Raw genomic sequence first — 17,170 nt, forward strand, 5'->3', positions numbered from 1 at the left:
GCCAGGAACAAAGCGCACATTCAGAGGGGTGGCTGTTGACGGCTCCCTCTGTATAGCACTGGAAAGCGGGTGGCCTTTGGTTACTGGCAAGGAAAATTCTAATCAGGGTGCTTGTAAGCGGGGCTTTATAGAAGCTTAGTTACAAAAGGCTTACACCAGAGTAATGCAATAACTATAATAACAGCCAGGGAGCCCTAAAGAGGGTGGAATGTGCTTGTGTCTGGATGATTTTCCCCGCTAGCACAGAGAGTGACTGTTTACTGCGAGTGCCATTAAGTATCGCTGGAAACTCACCAACCGCAGACTTATTTCAATATACTTTATTGTTGTATCTGCCCTACGAGCGGCTCGCTTCGGACGGCTCCTAGCTCTTCCCGGGGGACGAAGGGAGAGAGAGGCACCCCAGGGTGCCGCAGGAGGCTCGCAGCGGACCCGCACCAGCCCCGGCCCGGGGAGCCCCGGGCTGCGGTGACCCCACGGCTAACGGGACCGGCCGCTGCCCCCCGCCCCCTTTTGGGGTTTCCAGCCCGCAGCCCCGCTGCCATCCGTGCCCCGGCCACCGCTCGGCCGCCGGCGAAGGGGAGCGCGCTGCCGGCCGCGGCTCCGGAGGGCAGGAAATGGCTCGGCCGGGAGCGAGGGCGGTCACCCCGGCCCGGGGCGCGGCGGCGGCGGCGGGAGGCGCCCCGGGAGCCCCCGGCAGCCCCGGGAGGGAGGCGGGAGGGGGGCAGGCGCGGCTCCATCCCCCGCCCCCGGCCCCCGGGAGGACCCGGCCGCGCTTTCTTTTAACGGCACAGCGGAGCGCAGCGAGCAAACTGCCGCTCCGCGCAGGGCAAGAAAAATGGGTTTTTAATAGGAAAGGTCCGCGTGCTTGGCAGCCGGCCACCGCGGCCGGGAAATAAACAAACAGAGCGGCTGCGAGTTCAGGTCGGAGCAGGAGTTGCGCTCCCGGCGAGAGGAGCCCGCGGGGCGCGCACGGAGCCGCGCACGGAGCCGCCGCGGTCCCCGGGGGCAGCGCGCAGGGACCCCGCGGCCCCGGGCCGGGAGAAGAACCGGGGGGAAGACCGGGGGGGGGGCCCGGGGGAGAGGGGGGAGCTGCCTCCGGGCGCCGTGCCGCCGTGCTGGCAGCGGGCGGAGGGCCGCTGGCCGCCGTTGTTTATCGCGCCCCGGCGCTGCTGCACGCCTAACCGCTGCCGGGGCGGCCCCGGGGAGGAGCGCCGGCACGGAGCTGTTACCGGGGGGGGGACCCCGCTGCGAGCCCCGGGCCCCCGCTCCGCCTCGGGGCTGGGCAGGGCTCGGTGGGGCCGGGCAGGGCTCGGCGGGGACGGCCCCGGTCGCCGCACGGTGGGGGCGCCGCGCTCCCGCTGCACGCTCCGGGCTCGGTGCCGAGCTCTCCCGGGTGCCGCGTATCAGCCTCCCGCTGCCTCCTGCAGCGGATCCCACCCCCCAGCTCCCCTCGCCGGCTGCGGGTTTCGCAGAGCTTTCCACTGCCTGCCTGCCTGCGGGCCCACGGCAGGCGAGAGGTGGCCCCCGAGCTGGGCAGGGGGCTGCGCAGCACCGCAGCCCGGCAGGGAGGGCTCGCCATGGCCAGGCTCGGTGGGGATGGCTGCCTCATGCCAAGCTGGGCTGGGAGGCCGTGGGGAGAGGGACTGGCCTGGCGTGCCCTCAGGAGAGGAGGACGAAGTGGCTGGGATCTGTGGGCCGGAGCATGAGAGCCGAGAGCGAAGTCCAAGTGCAGGCTTCAGCCAGCCTTAGGAAGCCGGACGAGAGAGCTGGGGGCGAGGCCGGGAACCTTGGCCCCATGGCGGGGCCAAGCCCGCGGTCAGAGCCCTCTCCCGGGGCACTGGGGGCAGGGGAGCAGCAGGGGAGAGTGGCCTGGGCTAAGGCCTTGGCACACGGGGAGGAGGCACGGGGATGAGCCATGCACCCGAAGGACCCACGAGCTGCAGCCTGGACCCCCACAGAGGACAGGGCTGCAACCCGGCCACCTCCACGAGCAAACCCCAGCTCGGCTGTGCCCAGGGCTCCCAGCACTCCGGGTGGCTCCAGGCCCTGGCTGTGCCCTGCTCCGCAGCCCGTAGCTTCTCGGTCCAACAGTGCACAGGGCAGGCAGCATGCCGTGGGCCCCAGAGGCGAGCCCCGCTCCTCTCCTCGCCCTTATCTCCCGTCCACACCTCGGCAGGGAGCAGAGCAGCCCCTCCGTCCCCTCCCCGGAGCGCCAGGCTCGCAGCTGGGCGCCGAGACAACGGCGGGTGCGGGCGGGACGGCGGCGGCTGTCGGCCGTGCTCCCGCTCCTCGCCGCCCTGGCAGCTGCCAGCTTTTTGGCAGGCGTCGCCGAAGGAGAAGCCCTGCGAGGGGTCACGGGGAGCGGCTGAATAGCGCAAGGGGCCAGGGGAGAGGAGAAAGCATCGCCGCCGAGCCAGGGAGAGCGGGGACAGGCCGGGGGGGGGAAAAAGGAAAAAGGAGAGGTGCAAAGGAGCAGGGGGGGAAGGCGGGCGAAGGCGGCAGCCAGCAAAGCGCTGGCTTGGCGGCGTGCCGAGGAGCTGGGGCACGCTGCAGTCCCGAGAGCCAGCCGGGGAAGGGCCGGCCGAGAAGCTGCCCGAACAGGGCAAAGCCTCTGTCCTACAGTCCTCGCGTGACCCACGGCTTAAAAATTGCGGCTCCCCCCTCCCAGCGGCAGGACGTACCTGCAGGGTAGTCCCTGCCTCTCAGCCTCCCGTCCCATTATTCTCGTGCAGTCTAATCCCCGTGTTGTGACCTACAGCAGCGCTCTGATTTATTTTTAATGCGTTCCGATTCCTGTTCCGTTGTCAAGAGATGCATTGAGATTCATTTTCCATCCCCTGCTTCTCAGACTCCTGTTCTGCTGGAAGGACCCGCCGATAGAGTTTAATTCGATTTGATATGATTTAATGAACACCTTTATCTTTTGTTTTTAGCAGGAGGATTAAGGATACGACCGCATTCGGCTTTTGCTAAATCAGACACGTTTCCCACCGAAATCCTATCTGGTGACACAGACTCACTGTAACATTTCATTAACAACCCCCTTGATATATTGATTTTTAATATTTGTATTAAATGTTGTGTAAAATTGAACTCAGGCGTTAGAAGAGATTGTGCAAGTCACAAGACATGACTCCTACTTAATTGTTATTATTATTTTTTTTTTCGGTCCTGGAACAACAGCTGGAAAGAGGCCAGGAGGAAGAAGAAGAAGAAAAAATACATTAAAAAATAATAATTAAAAAAAAAAAATTCTCCCCGGGGGGGAATTAAGGGCTGTGCTCGGAAAAGAGCGGAGGAGATGAGGAGAAAGCACAAACCGCCTCTGGAGAGCGGCGGCGGGGCCCGGCTGCCCGCTCCCCCCCGACCACCCCCAGCCCCCCGGGACCCCCCCGGGGCCGCCCCCTCCCTCCCCAGCGCCCCCGGCCGCTGCCGCCCGGCCCCGGGGCTCCCACCCCCGGCGCTCCCGGCTGGCTCTCTCCGCGTTGCCTCCCTCCTTCTCTCCCTCCCCGCCGCTCCATATGGTTTCTCCCCTCCTCCTCCTCCCCTGCTCCCCCCTCCATGTTGTCTCCGTGCCTCTCCCCGCTCCATGTTCCGCCGCCGGCCCCCGGGGAGCGCTTCCCCGCCGCGGCGGGGACGGGGCACGCACGGTGGCCCCCGGAGGGATGCGTGCGGGGCTCTGCAAAACTCGGGGGGGGGGCGAGGGCAGCAGGGAAGGGCTGGGGGGCAACAGAGGGCCGTGGGGGCCTGGAGGGGTGCCGGCCAAAGCTCCCGGCCGGGGAGTTTCCCGGCGTGCGGGAGAGGAGCTCCGAGAAGTTGAGCTCCCCCACGCTTCCCCCGTTCGCGTTTTCTCTCTTCCCAATCCCCCCCCTCCCCGCCCTCTCTCCTCCCCCCAGGAATACGAGGCATTCAGAGATCAACATAATTCACCTGCATCAAAAAACTCGCGAGCTATAAACTAGCGGCTGATCCTCCGCTTAGACTAGTGTTTAGCCGTTCATGCATCATGAGTGTCAAATAAATGCCTGATTGAGGCCCTCAGCGGAGGAATTAGCTTTCCTTGTGCTGGAAATGCATAATAGAGAAAGTGCTGAGGCATCCTCCCCGGAGTTAGCACGGGCTCCGCTGCCTGCGCTCCTCCTCGCAGCTTCCCCCCCGGCTCCGTCCCCATCCCCTTCTCCATCACCCCGTTATCACCGGGCCGCGCAGCCCCCCCCCGGTGCCCGGTCCCCGGAGCCGCCCCGGACCCCCGGGACCAGACTGGGGCCGTCGGAGCGAAGAGAGCCGGGGGAGGGAGCGGGTTTACCCCGACCCCCCCCCTCCGACGTGTCGCTTGGCCACCTTCCCGAGCCCGGGGCCTCATCCTGCCGGCTGGCACAGCCTGGTGGTGAGGTGCGGAGCCGGGGCTCACTGCAGCGCACGGGCTGCAGACGCGCCCTCAGGCCTCGGCGTCTACATTTTTAAATCAAAAATAATAATAATAGTGAAAAATTAAAAAGCGCCCGGTCCGACCACGCACCAGTGACCCGCAATTTCCCCTTTTTTCTTTTCAAGCTGAAATACGGCCAAAGTGTCTCAAAGTTAACTCGGGGGCTGGGGACGGGGGCGGGGGATGGCGGGGGGGGGATAGGGGAGGATTGGGGAGGGGGGGGGGGGGAGGAGGAGGAAACCGCTCCGGGTTGAGCTCCCTGTGTCAAGTTTCATCCCCTCCTGACATTTTCTGGCGGCGAGCCAAAGTCCCTGAAAATGGAAAACTGGGGAAGGGCGGGCGGGGGGGGGTGGGGGGGTGGGGGAGAGCTGGCCGGAGCCGTCGGCGGAGCGGCGGCGAAGCGAGAGGGCTGTGGGCCGAGAGGGACGCGGCGGCGAGGCGGCTGAGCGGGGCGCGGGGCACCTCCATGCAGCGAGGCGCGTGAAAAAGCCGCTGATCGCTGCCATTGTTGCTGGCGGGCGATGCGGGGAGCGGAGCCTCGGCTCCGGCGAGGGATGAGGTAGGCTCTGACAGCGCCCCTTCGCACCGGCGGCTCGTCACCTCGCACCGGGCGGACACGGTCGCAGGTCGGTGTCGCTCCCTTCCGCGGGACTTCCCTTAATTCACCCTCACCCTCGCCTCTCCCCGGGGCTGCTGCCGACCCCCCCCCCGCGCCCCCAGATCTCCCACCCTTGGCCCCTCTGCCCCAAACCCCTGCGCGCCCCCCCCCCCCCCCCGCAGCCGGCTCGGCACGGCTCGGCGCGGAGCCCCGCGGGGGGAGAAAAGTCCGTGCCGGAGCACTTGGGGCAGGCTGCGGCTTTGCCAGGAGGGGTCTTAGCGCCGGCTCTTTTGTCTGGAGCCTTCGCGTGCTCCCCCCCCCCCCGGCCAGGAGCCCCCGGGGAAGTGCCGGGGAGTCCCGGGCTGTCGCCGCGGGTGGCACCGCTCCGGCCCCTCCGGCAGCTCCCGGACGGCTTTTAGGGGGGCTCTCCCCCCGCGCCGGCCCCTTCCCCGGCCGCAGGGGTCGGGCCCGTGCTCCCTCGGCAGCCCGGGGGTGCTCCCCTCCGCCAGAGGGGCCGGGGCGCTCCTCGCCCCGTGCCCCCCGCGGCCGGCAGCAGCGGGGCGGAGCGGCCCCACGCGTGTTCCCCGGAGCCCCGGCGCTCCTCTGCCCGGCCCCGGCTGCCTTCCCCCGGGGAGCAGCCCCTGCGGGAGGCACCCCCGCACTTCTGTGCTCCAGCATCCCTCCCGCCTCCCCGCCGGCCGGCGTGGGTGTGCGAGGCATGGCTGCTACGGTCGGCCTGCCTCGTTATTTGCGAGCTCTGCCAGGTACCGGACGGACAGACGGACAAAGGAGGGAGCCCGGGTTGCCTCCGGGGCGCTGCCGGCTCCCGGGGGGGCCTCGGGCAAGGCTTCCGAGCGCGCCTCCGCAGTCACATCTTTGCGTGCACTTCGAGGCGGTTGTTTTCCCTTTCCACTTGTTTGTCTCCTGCTCGCCTCGTAAACTGCCTCGTGATTTATTACCTAGGCTAAGTGCTTAATTTGCGAATATGAAACAGATTAAAAGGAGATCGGCGGATTTTAGCAGGCAGGCCAAAGCGCAGCCCGGCAGCTGTTTCGAGTTTGGAGGCATCTCCGGCAGCAGCCCGGCCTCGTCCCGCCGCGGGGATCCCCACGCTCACGGCTGCCGTGGGCCGGCCGCGTCCACGCGTGGCTGCGTGGGACGGGAGGGCAGGGAAGAGGGGGGCGACCCCGGCCACCGAGGCGACCCCGGGGGCCCCGGCCCTCGTCCCCGCCGCCACCGAGGGCCGGCTCTGGAGGCTGAGGGCCCGGCGAGGCGCGCAGGGGGTTAACGACGGCTCTGCCCTCTCCTTCAAAGGACTCACTCGAGATAGAGTAAATACGGTCGGGGCGGGGTGGGGGGGCTGCTCAGGCCACATGATGCAAAAGTAAGACAAGCGCACTCCGGAGAACAAAGGCTTCCTACCCCCTTCCTCCCCCTCCCCCCCCAAATCTGTCTTAATTCTGCAAGTAAACTTGAGCAGCTATAAAACAAAGAGGGACGAGGGAACTTACGGCCAAGGGACGAGCAAAAGAAATAGCTCTGATGCAGCCCCAAGCGCGCTCCCCCCTCCTTCCCATAGCCCCCCTGCCCTCAGCCAGGCGGGACGTCGCGGGATGTCCCCACCACTGGGGCCGGGGTCGGGGTGGCAGCAGCGGGGGGGCCGCGCCGGGTGGCCCCGGGGGCTGGGAGTGCTGTGCCAGTGTCACCTCGTGCCAGTGTCACCTCGTGCCAGTGTCACCTCGCAGGCTGGCTGCTTTCACACTTGTTACCAGCCCCCGGGGGCGATCGCCAGCCCCAGAGCTGCTGCCTCGGCTCCTCCAGCCCCCGAGAGGGTTTAATGCATCAGGGGGCTGGGGGGAGCCAGGGGGGAGCACCGAGCTGGCAGCCCGTGCAGCTGAGCGGACGGCGAGGCCCGCCGAGCACAAAGCACTGCTCCTGAAGCTCAAAAGCCAGAGGGAGGCAGGAATCCGCAACCTGCCCCGTGTCTCGGTGTGCCGCTTCGGAGCAGCGAGTGCGAGCACTGTGTCATCCCCGGCAGAGCAGAGCAGAGCAGAGCAGAGCAGACAGTGCCGGCGAGGAGGAAAGTGACTCATGTGCCCTTGCTGCACCTCGAGCGGTTGCTCCGGTGCCGCAGACGCGGCTGGTGTCAGAGCTGCGCAGGGAGTGGGAGACGGGGACAGGCCCCGGCTGGAGAGCGGGGACCGGGGGTGCTGATGGCATGGGGCTGAGCCTTGGGCTGCTGGGGGCAGGAGGGCAAAAGAGCACGCACGCGGCATTCAGAAAGGGGTCTGTGCGTGAAGGTGTCTGGGTCATGCTTGTCAATACGTGTGTGTCTCTGCAACTGTTTCGGGTTGGCTTGAGGTTAGGTTCTTCCCTGCTTGGGGCAATGTTTGTGGCAAGCTGTGTGGGAACACACTTACCAGGGGCCTGATGGGGTTTGTGTAGAGCTGCCGTGTCCCACAGGGGTGGTGCGCACCTGTGACAGGCGAGGTGCCACGCAGGTGTTAGACACCACAGCTCTTTCTAGCCCTGGGCCTCCCCATTCCCTGGCTGGAGCTAGGAGAGAAACCTTGGAGCAAGGTGAAGAGCGGTAGCCGAAGGACGGCCCCGGGGTGTCCGCGCCTCCCTGTCGGTTCTGCACAGAGCTGTTCTCTCGCCAGGTACCTGCAGTGTCTTCGGAGAGAGAAAAAACACGGGCTTGTGTCACGATGATATGATACTGCGCTTTTCCCTTGAAGCGGTATACGTAACGAGAGGCAGAAAAAGGACAGTGGCAGTGCAAAAGGAAATAAAATAAAACCAGTTCCAACTTCGTGGCTTGGCCTTTGCAGTCATCCCTACCTCGGGGAGGGCTATGGACACAGCACTAAGCCTTGGTTACACTGCTGAAATTCAGCACGCTAAAAGTCACCTGGTCCCTTGAGCACTCTTGTAAAGCACTCCAGGTCCCCATAGAAAATGGTTTGCATGTGCTTAAAACTATGTGAATTGGATTTGCTTCCAGCAGTGCATAATGCCAGTTTCAGCCTGATCCTGTCTGGCTTTCACTGAATTAATGCCTGGATGGATCTAAGTCCAAACGTCTAAGACCAAAGTGGTTCAGATAGTCCTCCTGCTGCTGTCCCTTGATGCCCCGAAGGCATTTTAAAATCTCCTTGGAAGTGCTCTTACGGGGTGATTGCTAAGCCTCAGAAACAAAACAGCCGAGAGCGCTGCTAAAGCGGAAGGGGCGAACCCTGATGGCTCCGAGCAGCCAGCGGGGACCCTGCAAGGTAGCCAAGCTGCGGCAGAGGGGAGAAATTTTGGGCTAGGGTAAGGCTCAGGATATGCAGACAGAAGTGGGGGAACCAACGCATGCTACCTTGGAGGCATGGGGCAAATTTCGCGGTATTTTATCGCTCCGGGTTCGCAAGTACTGAGTTACCTGAGAGCAGTTTTACTGTGCTGGGAACCATGTGTGCACAGAGGGCAGCTTGTTCCTGCCTGCTCAAGTAAGGGAAGCAAAACTGCAAAAACTGCTATCGGGGATGACAAGGAGAGACGCTCTGGTGGTACACGGAGGCAGGTGAGGTCCTAGCTCCATCCGAGGGCTTGTTTGCTGAGGCTCCTTGAAGCCACTGCTCCCGGAGCCCGTGTCCTGCCATCAGAGGAGAACAGTGTGTGTTTGTGTGCGGGTGTTCATGTGAATGTAATTTTGTTCCTACATAATGTGGATTATCTTTTAGTGGCAAATCCTTTCAGGGGTTTAGATAAAAAAGAGAAATCCTGCAGCCATTCCCTCGCGGGGAAAGAGCATGTCTTCCGTTGCTTCCTCTGATCCTTTTTTTCCAAGAGGTCCCCGAAAACCCTTTTTTCTGGCTCAGCGTCACACCTTGAGAGCCTCCCGCTCTCCGAGCAAGGCGCTCGCACACGGGAGCTGGGGGGGAGCAGAGGGAGAAGGCAGGGCACGCTAGGTGCTGTGCGGATGAGATAAAGGACGAGGGAACTGGGATATGCAGGCATCGAGCTGCTCCCTGCCACGTGCCCGAGCGCTGCTGACAGGGGGTACACCCCACAGCCCCCAGACCCTGTCAGGCAGGGCGGGTGCAGGTGCAGGACGCCTGACGGGCTGTCTTCTTCTCGACCCATGTAGGACCGCCGGCTTTGCAGGGAGGGAAGGGAAGGCAGCCTCGTGCGGAACGAGACCACTATTGATTTAACTGCGAAATTACTCTCCCGCGGTTCTAATTTCCCAGGCGAGGGCCACGCGGGCTCTGCAGACGCTGTTGATCTGTTGGTTCAATTAATTTTAAAAATAAGTTTGGATGCCGTCTGCTTCGAATCGGATAGGGAAGTGCCGTGTATTTTTGCAAGCAAAGACCGAGGTGAGCGTGCTATGGGATGTGTACCTCACGTAGCCTTGAAAAGAGGGCTTAAATGAGGCAGTCATTTAGTACCAGGCCTCCGCGCGGCAATGAGTGAGACCCGCGGTGAAAGAAAAGGACCTGAACATCTGTATTTGCTAAGTGGCACCGGCATCAGCCAGCCAGCTTGCGGAGAGGAGCAGACGTGCGGGTGTGAGGCCCCGTTGAGACTGCTGGGTCCCTGGTGCTTTTTAAAAGGAAATAATAGCTTGTGGGGGAACCCTTTCTCGTGGCCTTGGCTCCCGTGACCCCCCTCTGATGTATGATATTTAAACAAGGAAATGTCAATATTGGTTTTCCACATCCAGCCCCGTACTGCTCTCCATGAAAGCTAATGACAAAATCCTCGGGGAGTTAGAGGAGAGCAGACCCCAAAACAGGCACTTAGACCCAAAACCTGGCCGGCTGCGGCAGCCTGGAAGAAAGAGCAGGTCGTAGCGAGCCGCTGGGCTGTGTGTCCTCTTTGCAGGTAAATTAGGGGGAAGAGAAGCAATCCTGCCGTGTCCTACACGCTGCCTCAAAGCTGTGGGTCTGGTGCTGTGGCTGAGTATTGCTTTTTAAAATTATAAATCGCATTTTGGTACACCGAGTGAGGATAACGCGCTGCTCACCGGAATTACGTACAACCCAAGGGCGCTTTGTTGCAGCAAAGGTGACTTCTCCGCATTCCCTTTTGCACATTTGGGGCTAACTGGGATTTGATCTGAACCGGGTGGCTATCTAGACATGAGAAGATGTCCATAAACGGGGCCATCGTATATATCTTCTGACACGCGTGTCCTCTGAGGTAGGAAAGTGTAAGTCATAGGAAGAGAGGGCCAGCGCGGCTGACTCATAGTAAAACGAGGGCACGTGGGAAGTATAAACGAAGGGAGGGCTGCTACTAGTAGGACGTGGAGGCTGTGCCGTGTGTCATGGGAAAAATAATTTTATAGTGGATAATTTAAGCTTAAAGGGGCAGGTGTGGTGCAACGGCATGGCACAGAACATGAGTCAGGGCACACGCACAAAAGCAGCTCAATTTAGCCTGTGCTGCCCTCATCTCAGTGGTGGTTTATGCAAACTGGGCCTCTCTGGGTGTTGCAGTAGCAGCTTCATGGCCCTCTGATGTAACAGGGACTTCACCATAGCTCACCCCAGGGCAAAATCATAGCTGCGCGGGCTTTACGCTGCATCAGCACCATGTCCCTGGAGGCAGTAGCGGAATAAATGGGGTAAGAGTCCCTTAATCGGCTCTGTGCGCAGGGAGAACGACTCCCGTGTGGAAACGCCTTTCCTAAGCAGGTCATGGCTGCCTTCCTACTCGAAGGTGGACCCACTCTGCTCACCTGGGCTCCAGCATGTGCTGCCACCTCCGTTAGGGCAGAGATGGCAGTGGGGACAGCCTGGGGAACTGACCAAGCTGGAAGACATCGTGGACCAACAGGTCTGCCAGCAGTGGGAGAAGCATTTTTGGTCTGGTGTGTGACCACGACATCATGACGGGTGTCAATCTCTGGCTGGGCTTATGAAATCTCTTCAGAAAAAGACCATCACTTGGTAGAAAAATAAGTAAAAGAGTGTTGCTCAGGTATGAGTCCTGTACAAGGAAGCACAGGGATCATGTATGAAGCTGAGGCCCAGCCATTTTCAAGATCATGTTTGTCCTAAATGATTTTCTGCTTTTGATGGTACAAATGATATGGGAAGAGATCCTTGGCGCACAGACTGTTTTACCCTCCTTATATGAGTCCTGGGACAATGAAGTCCTAGCTCTGGCTGAGGCTTTTGGGAGCCCCTCTCACACAAATAACACAGCTCAGCCACAGCTCAGGTCACCTCTTGTGCAGAACAGAGTCTGGGCTTGCAGCACCCGGTGAGGTGGCAGAGAAGTTTGCATGCAGAGTTTTGTGTGAAGCCCCAGGCATAGCTGGGGAAGATCAGAGATCAGGAAGGCACTGAGGCAGTGCAGCTAATGCTTCTGTAACACACGGACCTTGGTCCCTCCACGATCCTGCCGTTCCAGGCTGCATTTGCACAGCTAGGCTATCTCAGGAGCTGAGAAAGATTGGAAAACGGATGGGCATTACCAGGATGGGCAGAGGAAGGACAGCTCCTAGTCCTTTATCAGTGGACATGCTTACACTGGTATCTAGCAGGAGAGCTGTACCCTACTCACTGTTCATCCCTCAGAGTAGACACTCACGTGCAAGGGAATAGGCTCGGGTGTGAAAGCAGACTGCTGTGGTTGAAGAAGCTCTAATGGAGACTGTCTGTGAACTAACTACTTGGGGAGGAGCAACTCCAAACTGAGACCCACCACGGCCTTTGAAAGGACTGAACTACCCCCAGCCTCGTGGGAGCTTAACGTGGGGCTTTGGCACTGCAGGAGGGCGAGAGGCACAAGAGGGAATTGTGCAGCAGAGCTCTGTGCACGCACCTCTCTGACAGTGCATAGCCAGGGTTGGTGCCGTTGTAAGAATATGCAGCAGTTGCTTCTTGCAGACAAAAGAAAAAAATATGAGGCTCTGCTGAAGGCTAGGGCTGATGAAGCACCGAAAAAGCCCGAGCTAGAAAAACTAAGCCAGCTCTGCAGTTTGGTCAAGCGATGCTCAGCGTTGTGAATTTGATGAACAACACTAGTCTGCATGAAGACAGGCGACTTTTTAAATGGGCTTTTAATAAAGTTGGTATTGCTAAGGCCATCTATAAAGGTAATCTGCACAGGATTTTAAACAAGTAAACTTAATGATGCTATTAACGCTTATGATTTGAGTGAGACCTTTACGGGAATACTGCATCCAGTTCTGTTGTGGTGTTTGCATGTCAAAAGCACATTGGTGAATTAATGTGGGATCAGAAAAGAGCTACAGAAGTGATTCAAGGCCTGGGAATCACGTCTTATTGCATAAGACGAAAGAAATCCCATCTATTAATTTATCCAAGAGGAGGCTATGACTTGGTTTGATCACAGTCTTTAAGTGCCCTAAGTGTCTCTATGGGGAGATTTCTGATAGTAGAGATCTCTTTAATGTGGCAGACAAAGGCATAATGAGATCCTATTTTGGAAAATGAAGCACTATGAATTCTGAGCAGAATCAGGGGCATTTTTCTAAAAACAGTGAGGGGACACAACCACTGGAAGGACTGAGGCAGGCGGTGGGGCTTCTGTTACTTAAAAGTCTTCAGAGGAAGATTGGATGCCAGGCTAAAAGCTCAGCCAGAATTTATGAGTCTGATACAAGAATGTCTGGCTGAAATTCACTGGTCCATGATATGTAGCAGGTCAGAGCAGCTGATCATAACAGTCCTTTCTTGGTTTAAAAATCTATGAATTAGGTATTTCAAGTCTCCTGGGCCCTGATATTACTGGAGGTCTTGAAGAAATGCATTATAAGCTGTCATCATTTAATTGTAAGCAAGCACGGGTATTGCCGTTTTTTTTTTTTTCATTAAAAAAACTTCTCTTCCAAGTGTTTGTTAGGCACCAGAGTTAAGCAGCTTGTTAACAAACATGACAACATTTTTTAAGCAGTTTGACTAATTCTTCTTCCATTTGCTCAGCTTTGTTTTGCAGTGGCACAGTTTCAGTAACGTTGTCTGTACCAACGGTTGGCCAGACGCAATCTTAATTCCAACAAAATAGAATAGGCAGCCTACGTAGGATACGGATATTCCCTTTATTCTGTACCCTCCTTTAAATGCATCCCTTCTAGTCATAGGTATGTTGCAGGCTTTCTCTTCCTGCGTATGCAGAGCTGGGAATGAGTACAGCCGTTTAGACCCCTCGTGTAGACGGGACTCCATTGTCCATCCAGACGAGCGTTTGGCCTACAGAGCTCGTAGCTTGTTGGAATGAATGGCAGGGGAAGGGAAAAGGTGCTAAGGAGACACCTCGTATTCCTGAAATTAACCTCCTTGAGGCTTCATAAAATGGCCTCCAGCAAATGGTCAGAATATTCTCCTCACGCCGGGGGAGCAGTTTCCAAGACAGCACGAACTTTCTCAATATCTCTTGGGGGGGGGGGGGGGGGTGGAAACGCCACGGAACAAACAAACAACAAAAAGCAACCAGCCTCAAACGGCAACAAAACAAACAAAAATAAACAGCCGTGGCCCTCGGGAGTCTCGAAAACCCCATCCCCGGCTGCGTGGACGTACTGCCCCTGTGGTACGCTCAGTGCCTCGTTAATCGCGGCTGCCAGAAACGAAACGAGAGGTGGTAACGAGCGCAACAAAAGATGGAGTTTAAAGTCCCTCGGGGACTGAGCTCTTGTCGTCGGGGGGGGGGGGGGGGGGGGGCCTTCCTTCCTTCCCCCCCCATCTCCTCCCTCCTCTTCCTCGGAGGCCCGCGGGGTTTATTTTGGGGTCTCCGCGGGACCCAGCGCCGGGGCTCGGGGGGGTGAACCCCGAGCGGGGCACGACCCCGCCGGCTGCGCAAGCCTCGGGAACGCGCCTGGCCGCGCCATGACAACCCGCAGCCCCGGCTGCTCCCGATCCCGCAGCATCCCTGCCCCGGGGCCGGGGTCTTTGGGGGCCGGGGTCCTTGGGGCCGGGGTCCCTGGGGCCGGGGTCCCTGGGGCAGGGGTCCCTGGGGTCGGGGCCCCTGGGGCAGGGGTCCCTGGCGTCACCCCCCGCCGTGCCCGGGAGCCCCTCGCTTCCCGTTTCGAGGCGTTTGGGGAACGGCGGGCTCGGGAGGCGAAGCCCGGAGCGGGCAACAAAAGGGGATGAAAGGAGCTCGGCAGTTCACTTTCCGTGTCCGAGAGGCATTTTCGTGCTCCGGAGCGAGGAGGGCTCATCCTGAGGAAGTTCAGATCAAAGGGGACAGCATCCCGGACATTTGCATAATTGCCGGATTTCGGAGCGAGGCCGGGCGAGCGTTTGGCTGGCGGACCCGGGCACCGCACCGGGGGCTGCCCCTTGCCTCGCCCGGGGCACGGCAGGGGGGGGACCCCCGGGGGGTGCCGGTGGGGAGCGGGTCCCCGCCCCGACCCGGCGACATCTGCGGCGCGTCCCCTCCCCGGGGCGGCTGCCGGGGGCTCCCGGCCCCGCGGCTTGCCCCGCCGCAGGCGAGCGGGGATAAAGGGATTAAAGGGCACGGCAGGCTCGCACAGCCGGGCGGGGAGGCACCTCGCAGATCCGCGGCCCCCCCCGGCCCCCCCGGCTGCCCCCGGGCACTTCCCCCGGTGACACCGGGCGGCGCCGGCCCCATTGTTCCCATAAGCGCCGTGCTGGGGGCGCTGGGGCTCGCCCCGCTCCGTGCCGGGCGGGGATGCCCGGGGACACCGTTTTCAGCCATTTTAGAGCTGAAAACGCCGGCGGCTCTCGGGAGCGGGGAGGGCCGGGCCGGGGGGGCTGCCCCAGCCCCAAGCAGGGGTGCAACCAAGCCCCTGCCCTACCGGAGCCGCCAGCCCGGTGCAGCCCGGCCCTGGGGCAGCCCCGGGCGCGGCGCAGCCTCCCCGGGGAGCGGGGGCTCGTCCCGCACGGCTTGGCCCGGGATGGCCAGCGGGGAACCGAGGAGGCGAGGGGAGGTTAGCGGTGGACGGTACGGCGTTGTGCAGAGCCGCCGGGGAAGGCGAACGGGAGCACGGCACCGTGCGGGCTCGCCACGTGTTTAATCTGGCCCCGGAGGAGGCAGGAGGCGTGCGGAGGCCGGCCGGGCTGGCACGGCGCAGGCACGGCTCCCGCGGCCGCGGCAGGGACCTGCAAAGGGAGCGCTCCTGTTTGCTTTGCTGTCGCTTCGGCTCTTATCATGCGCCTTGTCACTCATAATCGACCTCTCCCCGTCCCCTCCCCCCGGCCCCCGCCGCCTCCCCCCGGGGTCAGTGGGGAAGAGGCCGGGAATCCAGCTGGGAAGGGAGACGGGGAGGGGGGGAAGAGGGGTCGCAGGGAGACGCGGCTGGGGCGGGGGGATGAAAGCAGCTGCACGCAGAACAAAGGTGCTCGAGGGTGGCTTTTGGTGCTGGAGGAGAACCTCGTAAATGGGAGATTTCCGTTCGCAAGACTCCGCTTGCACAGTTTCTGTCCTGCCCTTGAACTGACAGGCGAATATCTGCATCGCAACCAGAAAGTAAATCACACCGAGCCCGGCTCGGGGAGGGCGCGCACAACGCTCCCCGCGGTTGCTAAGTGCTAAAAAGTGGGAGATTTTCTGCTTTCCAGCTCAGCCCCGCTTCCCCGACACAATATTTACTTTGGGAGCCCGGAGAAATGCGCTCGGTGTTTATTGCGGAGAGCGCCGGAGCGAGCTCGCCTTTGCGTGATTAGGAGCGAGCGGAGGAGCGGCCGTGGTGCGGAATATCAAAGCCAGGCCGCCTTGGCAGGGCTCCCAGGCAGGGCTTTACTGGCACCCGCGGGATTCCGCGGGGCAGGGCGAGCGCGGCCCAGGCGGCGGCGGCTGCCTCTCCCCACTCCCTGCTCCCTGCTCCCCAGTCCCCGCTCCCACCGCCGCTGCCCCGGGCACCCGGGAGCCACCAGCCCCTGGTGGGAGGCGCACCAGCCCCAGCAAATGTCATTCCTGCTGTTTTCTCCGTGTTTAAGAACCGCAGGGTGCTCGCTCCTGCTGGCGCTACCGGCTCCGGGAGGCTGTGCCCGCACGCTCGGCACTTGGCCAAGTCAGCTGCGGCCAGCCTGGCGGTGCTGCGATGAGTGGTCATGGTCATACCCGGGGAGAAAAGCACCCACCGTGGCCCTCAGAGAGCAGACAAAGGTCTGGGCGGTGAGGCCTGTGGCCCGCCGGCCCTGTTAATGTTCAATCCGGAGCGGGAGAGCGGGCAGAGATCGGCCTCGCTGCTTGGCCCCACACAGGGGGTGCCGACCCCTGCCCGCGACCCCCGGCCGGGCTGCGTGGGGTCCCCGGTGGGTCCCTGCACGATGCACAGCTCCGTCCTGCCCCGCCGGGCTGGCCTCTCCTTGGAAGTTAGGTTGAAATAACATTTGCGTGCGCGTTAATGATTTATTTATGTGGCTAATAACGCTCGCATTCTCGCTGATATTTGTCTAGGCGAAAGACCAGCTGCGAAATGCCCCGCAGCTGTAGCCAGTGCTAGAACAGAGTGCCTTGGAACCAGAAATCAATGCTCCTGAAATGAACAAGTGGACAACTTATTAGGCTCAGTCACTCCACACACCGTCCCCTGATAACGAATAGATGAAGTACGCGCCAGAGAAAGGAGGCACCGGAGGAGGCCACACGTGCCCGCTCCTTGGCGGCGAGGCAGGGCAATCCCGGGGGCACAGCCGGCCGCACGGGTGGCCCTGGGCAGGGCAGGGGCTGCAAGAAGGGGTTAGATGGTGATAAAAAGCAGCGGGCGCCCAGGAGAACGGCTCCACAAGTCATCGATAAAGGTGTCCGGCTTGCCGGCTCCTCTCCAGCAAGCGCGGCAGACAGGTTCGGCGAGCTCCCGTAACCGTGGCGTCTCTGCCTAGAAACAGCAGCGCTAATTTTTGCATTTCCACCGTCCGCGGGGAGGAAAAAATACCTGTCCTCCCGCAATGCAAATCGCTACGCAAATAGATCGGCGGGCGCGCACGGAGCCGCCGCTGCCAGCCTGACCTCCCGGCGGGGAGTCAGCGGCCGGGAATGAGCTCGGGCAGGCGGCAGCAGCCCGCCCAGGAAGCACACACCGCCCTGCGAACTGCTCGGCAGCCGCTCGCAACTCGCTGCCGGCTGGGGAAGGTCCGAGGGGGAGCCTGCGGCTCGCCTCCGAGGCCTTCGTGCATCCCCGGCGAGCAGCGCCCCGGCGCTAAGTGCGATTA

At 61.3% G+C, this 17,170-nt stretch overlaps 1 protein-coding gene across 2 annotated transcripts in view; it reads left to right on the forward strand.

Moving 5' to 3' along the window:
- The first annotated feature begins 4,806 nt into the window (after positions 1–4,806).
- Positions 4,807–17,170, forward strand: part of BCOR (BCL6 corepressor) — a 64,537-nt gene continuing 52,173 nt past the window's right edge. For both annotated transcript variants that reach the window (XM_083821167.1, XM_083821169.1), the window contains exon 1: positions 4,807–5,058. The gene's annotated coding sequence lies outside the window, so the exon portion shown is untranslated. The remainder of the gene's footprint in view (positions 5,059–17,170) is intronic.

Source organism: Anser anser (assembly GCF_964211835.1).
Source record: "Anser anser genome assembly, chromosome: 1".
Lineage (NCBI taxonomy): Eukaryota > Metazoa > Chordata > Aves > Anseriformes > Anatidae > Anser > Anser anser.